The sequence below is a fragment of the Lipotes vexillifer genome, unplaced genomic scaffold (genome assembly GCF_000442215.2).
Source record: "Lipotes vexillifer unplaced genomic scaffold, Lipotes_vexillifer_v1.1 scaffold1691, whole genome shotgun sequence".
In the NCBI taxonomy this organism is placed as follows: Eukaryota; Metazoa; Chordata; class Mammalia; order Artiodactyla; family Lipotidae; genus Lipotes; species Lipotes vexillifer.
The window spans coordinates 1,617,780-1,623,380 of NW_006789046.1; positions in this window are offsets into that span (position 1 = coordinate 1,617,780).

Below are 5,601 nucleotides of genomic sequence, written 5' to 3' on the forward strand. Positions count from 1 at the left end.
ACAGTGGTTGAGAGTCCGCCTGCCGATGCAGGGGACACGGGTTCGTGCCCCGGTCCGGGAAGATCCCACATGCTGCAGAGCAGCCGGGCCCGTGAGCCATGGCCTCTGAGCCTGTGCATCCAGACCCTGTGCTCCGCAACGGGAGAGGCCACAACAGTGAAAGGCCCACATACCAAAAAAAAAAAAAAAAAAAAAAAAGAATCAGGAGCAAGCCTGGAGGTCAAGCAACTCAAGAAAACCGGTGCTTCGCTGAGCTATTATTTTCCATGCAGGGAGACCAGCCAGCTCCCACCCTTTCCAGAGAAATCTGTAATTAGCTTAAAAGAAACAAAAATACTTTGCCATTGTCTGAGCATCATTACTCTGTTTTTAGCAGAATCCAAGCCACCCCCTACCCCTGCAGGTCAGATGTTTTGTTGACAGTGAAGTGAGAAGAGAGAAAGGGAAGTAACAGCACCCGCAGTTGGAGATGCTGGCTTTGAGAACCCAAACGAGCCCGTCTCCCTCTCTGCCCATTCCACCATCTAAAAATATGGCGGTGTTTGTGTATGTGCTTTTCACCCCCTATTGCATATCTTTCTATTTTATGTACAAATTTTTACATTGAGCAACTAAGGTTTTGGGAAGCACAAACAAACAACGTTATTCCATTTTAAAAAGGAGTGACCCCTGAGTAACATGGGGACTATGGTAAAAGATTCCTCTTATTGAATAAACTTCACCCACTATCCACATTTCTCCTTTCAGAATTGAGAATTTTTGCATAGCCTCAGCCTTAAACAGCCAGACAAGAAGGAAACACACAAGGAAGGGGACAGAAGTGGATCCTTCACCCCCAGCCCTTTCCTTCCCACTCTGGGGGCTGTTTTGCATAGGGTGGTGAAGAGCTGTCTGGGGACCCTAGAATTTGGAGCAAGGTGAGGAGTGATGGAATTGGAAGGAAATGTGTCTCAGGCCCAGTCACCATTGGGCCCAGCTTGCAGCACGGGAGCCCTGACCCATCAGTCTGGAGGCCTGGTGCTCCCCACTCCAAGCTTCACTGAACCAGACACCACTGTCCACAGCCCTTGTAGAGAAGGGACGAAAGTTAGTACCTTTCCCAGTCACGAGTTCATTAATGTGAGCCCTGTCTTCCTCCCCTAGAACCTGGAGGTAGAATCACTGGGATGTGGTCTAGGCCCAGGGCAGAAAGAGTGCTTAAAAAAAAAAAGAGGAAAAAAGGAAAGCTTTTATGATAGAGACTATACTGAGAAAATTTGTTATCCAATAAAAAATATGCAAATGGAATTTTATAAGCTTTTATTTTAATAGTATTGCCTACAATAAGATTCTACCTTTATGAAAATACAAATAGTGTCACCACTGTCTCTTTTTAAATTCCCCATTTGTTATTTTATGTAATATTCACATCTCATCAATGATTCTCAGGTTCTCAGTGAGCACAAGGTCCTGGAGGAGCCAAGGCTAACCCAACTGTTGCCTCTGCCTTTAATAGGGGGCATTGGAGAATGTGCCAGTAACTAAAATATTGTAATCCTGATAGTGTTTGTGGTGAGCCAAGCCCTTTTCATGAGAATTATCTCCTTTAATCCTCCTAATAACCTCCTTTAAGCCTCCTGTATTAGATCCACTTTACCAGTAAGGAACTTGAGACAGAGAGCAGTTAAGTAGCTTTCTCAAGATCCCCCTGCTGGCCAGGGCTTGGCGAGAGTCCAAACAGCATGTCTAAGGCTAGGACCTGGGAGCCATGAGAACCTCCTTGGGCCCTTGGGAATCACACCTACCAAAGTTCAAATCCCCACTCTGTCGTTTCTGTGTCCTGGGACCCAAGGGAAAGGTGCTGAACACACCCCAGCCCCAATTTCATGTGTAAAATAGGGAAATTAATAGTTTCTGTTTCGTAGAGATGTTATAAGTGTCAAATCAGCTAGTGCCAGGCACACAGTAAGCATTCAATAAAGGCTGTTTTTATTAACAAACTGCTATAAGAATAAATTCCATCTAGGAAGATTAAAGAGGCTTCTTGGAAAACACAGGGTGCGTGCCTGAGCCTCAAAAGTGGATTTCTTTTTTTCAAATAATTTAAATTGTTTTTTTCCAAATGAAAACCTTACACTTGGGGTGGGAGGGAGACGTCAGAGTGGGATGTCTCGTTTTTCACAGGAGATGTCAGTGGATCAGACCATAAACTGATTTTTAAAAAGTAAAGAAAGAAACACACTATGTAGAAATGCTGAACTGAATGTTAGAAGAAATAGCCCAATGCGTAGACCATCTGCTCCAGGGGTGGGGTGATGTGGGGCAGGGGGCAGGGACCACCACCTTCCCTGCATTATAATCTCAGAAATAATATTTGACACTTTAAACAGTATCACATAGTACTTTGACCATTTTTCTTAAATTTAAAAAATAAAAGTAATAGATATTTGCTGGAGGAAATTGGAAAATGTCAATGTCAAAAAAAAAAAAAAAAAATTACCCATCAGTTCACAGCCCAGAGTAACTACTGTTTCCATTTTATGTATTTCCTTCTTGCCTTTTCTTTCTGGCATATATATATTTAAAATAATATTTGCTTTTTACATTAAAAAATAACATTATTCTGAAACATTATTTTGAAAGTAAAGAAGAAACACTTTTAATTCTATTGCACACACATAACTGCTCTTAATATTCTTTGTATAGCCTTCCAGTATATGTTATAAATATTTATTATAAATGGACATACTTATTTGTAAGGTTTTGCAAAAGAGAATCATTCAATTTTGTATAAACACTGTTTAACAAAACCTTTCATTTTGTGCCTTTTTCTCATAGCAGAAGCATTTTCCCCGAGTCTACACTTCCTAGCATTCTGCAAATCAACATCATTAACCATTGCCATGTATCCCTGGCACAGACAGTAACTGAAAAATGTGGAGGGGTGACCCATAGAGAAGGACTTTAATTTAAAAAAAAAAAATTTTTTTTTTATTGTGGGCTAACCCTTGGGGCTGCTGCCTTAAGTCAGGACTTTCACTTGGTTTAATGAAATTCAACAGGCTAGACCTTTGGTTACAAAGACATAAGGCAAACACCCTCCAGTACATTTCCAAAAACATCCTGAGGGACCTTAAGCCTGCTTGTGGAGCCTTTGGAAGGTTCTTAAGTGTTCGATTTAGTACTTATTAAAATAATTATTGTAATAATGATGGCTAACATAGCATACTTCCTATGGACCAGACCCTGTTCTAAGCACTTCACACGTACTAACTCAATGCCTACAACACACCTATTGCTCCCATTTTACAGATAAGGAAGCTAAGGCACAGACAGATTAAGGAACTTGCCAAGCTACACAGCTAACAAGTGGTGGAACCAGGATTCAAACTAGCAGTTTCTCAAGTTTTGATACATTAGAATCACCCGCGGGCCTTTAAAGACCTGATGCCCAGGCTGCACCATTAGAATGTCAGGGGTAGTAGCCGGCAGCAGCCTGGAGCCCCCAGGTGCTCCCAGTGCTGGGAAGTGGGGGACCCACGGCCTCGAGGTCTGAGTTCTTGACCACTGTGTTAAGCGCACTCAGGGGCTTGTTTCCAGCCTGCCAGTGCCAGCATGGAGGCAGTGACATGGCTTCCTGAAAAGCGTGATTAGGTCCAGTCTTGGGGAAACGTGCTGTCGCGGTGACACGTCCAGGCTGTGCTATCTACGCATAGCTATGGGTGAGGGCTGGTTCAAAGCTGGGAGCAAGCTGGCCAGAGAAGGCTTGTAGTGGGCTGGATTAAGTCTCTCCGGGTAACCGGATGTCCTGGTTTCCTGGGGCAGCCCCAGCTGTACCTTCTGCCTGGACATATTATTAACAGTACCCTCTTACATTCCCAAAATGTCCTGGTTTGGATGATAAAATACAATCACCCTACCTTTACCCTCTCTCATGGGACCCTATACTTTCTACTCACAGCATACAGAGTAGTTCTAATCAAACCAGTGTTTATTTTTTTTTTATTTCTTTTAAAATTTATTTATTTATTTATGGCTGCATTGGGTCTTCGTTGCTGTGCGCGGGCTTCCTCTAGTTGTGGCGAGCAGGGGCTACTCTTCGTTTTGGTGTGCAGGCTTCTCACTGCAGTGGCTTCTCTTGTTGTGGAGCACAGGCTCTAGGCACACGGGCTTCAGTAGTTGTGGCACGTGGGCTCAGTAGTTGTGGCTCGTGGGCTCTAGAGCACAGGCTCAGTAGTTGTGGCACACGGGCTTAGTTGCTCCACGGCATGTGGGACCTTCCCGGACCAGGGTTTAAACCCGTGTCCCCTGCATTGGCAGGCAGATTCTTAACCACTGCGCCACCAGGGAAGTCCAAACCAGTGTTTATTTTGATGTCCCTTTCCCCACCTAGGTAGAAACTCCGTGAAGACAGGGACCACGTCTTCTGATTCTGCCCCGCAGGGATCACAGAGCCTGGTAGGGTGGCAGACACACCGGCACTATTGGTTGAATGACTCAGATGAGAAGGGCTGCCCTGCTCCGATGAACACCAGGCACAGGCACACTGACCACACTTTAGGGCCACAGCAGCTACTGTTACCCGAAAACTGGGTTTGCTTCTTGGTGGGTATCAAGCCAAAACACACAACACACAAGAGCAGGAGAAGGAAGGATTTATTTCTTGCAACAAGTAAGGAGAACACTGGGGATCTTTCCCAAAGCAGTGTCTCCCCGAGCAGCAAAACTGGGGAAGTTTTAAGCTAAGGGTACATGCATATTCATGAAGGGGCTGAAGCAGAGGAGAACTCGGCAAAGAATTGGGGCAAAGGTCGACAGAGTCCGAGCTTTAGTTGATGGAAGTCACGAGGGTCAGCAAAAGTCAACATCACCATCCCGTAGGCTCTAGTTAATCTGGTGGTCCAGCACTGGAGCACTCGAGGGGGCTTGGATCCGGCAAAACAGCTCAGGAATGTACGCCAGGCTAATCTTTACCTTGACAATTGATTTATTGTTTCCAATACGGTTATTTCCCTGGTCTGGTAACAGCTGTTTGTTCTTACCTTCTTTTCTTCCCTTAATATCATTAACTACTGAGGCCTATTCTTGTGCAAGGGCAAACACTGTGGCCAGGCTCAGATCACAAAATGGTTTAGACCTGAAATGGCTTCTCTTGTGTCAAGAAAGCGATGAATGCCTGGTTCTCTTCCTCCCGGGACCCCCTACCCTATCTGCCTACACTACAGCTGACCCCTTGGAGGCAGGAAGCAGTGGGGAAGGGCAGACGTGGGGAGTATCTGAGAAACCCCCAATGCCACCCCAAGAAGAATGGCCGCCCAAGGATTCAAAGGACAAACACTTGGGGCCACGCTGACCTGATTATGAAAAGAAAAGTGACTTTATTTTGAACCACCAAGTGAGTAAAATGGGGCATAGGAACATCTTGGCCCCTGAATCTTGGCTTTTATCTATCTCTGATTACTTCCTTGTATTAGTCAAGTTAGGCTAAGTTCTGGACCGCGCCTCCGCCCACGAAATCTCAGCAGAAGGCCGTTTTTCACCTACACAACAGGTGAGCTCAATACAGGTGTTTGGGATGATCTCTTTCCATCTTGTGGGTCCCACCACCCCCAGGACTCGGGG